The following is a 1,411-nucleotide window of genomic DNA, read 5'->3' as shown; positions in this document are numbered from 1 at the left end:
GGTGTGTTTTGGGGTGGTAAATTTTCAAAAGGGTTGGGGTTTTATAAGGTTTCTGGTTTCAGGAAAAGGGTAAACATTTAAACAAAAAAATTGGTATAGGACTAGAGTTTATTGGGGGTGGGTTTAACTTCCCCCCAAAAAAATTTTTGAAAAGACTTCCCCCTAATTTTTGTTTTGGGGGGAAAAAATACCTAAAATAAAAGTTTTTTAAAAACCACAAAATTTAAAATTTTTTCCCTCCCTTCAATGACAAATTTTAGAAAAATTTAAAAAAAAGGGGTATATTTGGAAATTTTTTTCCCAATGTTTAAAAAGAGTTTCCAATAAAATATGATTTTTTCCCTTTATTTAAAAAAACAAATACATCTTAAAATTCTTTTTTTGAAATTTTCTTTTTGGGGGGGAAAATTCCCTTCCCCTTTTTGGGCGGTCATTTCAAAAGGGTTTGGTGGTAACCTTTTCAAACCCCCTTTGGAAAAGCACCTAAAAAGAAGGGGTTTTTAATTTATTTGTTAAAAAACAAAATTTTTGGGGAAAAGGAAGGGGCAACCCCCCTATTTTTGAAATTAAACCCAAGCCACAATCCTTGGCCCTTTCCCCCACCTTCCCTCAGTAAATTTTTGAAAGGGCAACATTTAACTTTTTTCAACCCCCTAAAAAGATTCTTTCCCCAAATAATTCCCTTTTTTAAAATTTTTTTTTGGTTACAATGGGTTTCCCAAATTTTAGTAGAAGGGGGGAAAAATATTTTAAAAGGGGGATAAAAAACAAAAACCCGGGAAAAAGTTTTCCCCTTTTTCCCGGCCCTTTTGGGGTTTTTGGGGTTTCTACCCCTTTCCAAACCAAAAAAAAGGTTTTTAAAAAATTCCCGCTAAAAAGAGAAGAAAATACGCCTTCCATTTTTTGCTTCCTGGATCCAATTTTAACTTTTGGGGGGCAAAAATTTCATTCCCTTTTGGGGAAAATTTTTCTTTCCGGTTTTAAAAAGGGTTTGGCCAAAAAATTTAAACCCCCCAATCTTTAAAACTTGGGGAAACAAACCAAAAGAAAAGGGGAAAATTATAAGCCTTTTCAAAAATTACCCTTTTCTGTCCTCGCCAAATCCTCTTAAAAAGGGGCCCCAAAACAGGGGTTGCCCAATCCCGGTTTTAACAGGAAGAACCAAGAGGCCCTTTTCCCCCCACACATTTTACCCTAATTTTCTTGAACCAAACATTGTTCGGAATTCCCCTTTATTGAAGGAATTCCAAGCAGGTGGCCCCCCTTTTTGGGGGAAGGGTTTGGGGTCCTTTACTTCAAATAAATCCAATGAACTCAATTGTTTTTGGACACTTTGGTTTCCAATTTTAACCCCCCGGTCGGGCCGGGCCTTCAAAAGGGAATCCCGATAAAAAACCCCCCTTAAACCCGG

Source organism: Penaeus monodon, chromosome 29 (assembly GCF_015228065.2).
Source record: "Penaeus monodon isolate SGIC_2016 chromosome 29, NSTDA_Pmon_1, whole genome shotgun sequence".
NCBI classification, from domain to species: domain Eukaryota; kingdom Metazoa; phylum Arthropoda; class Malacostraca; order Decapoda; family Penaeidae; genus Penaeus; species Penaeus monodon.
Note: the sequence above shows the minus strand (reverse complement) of the source record.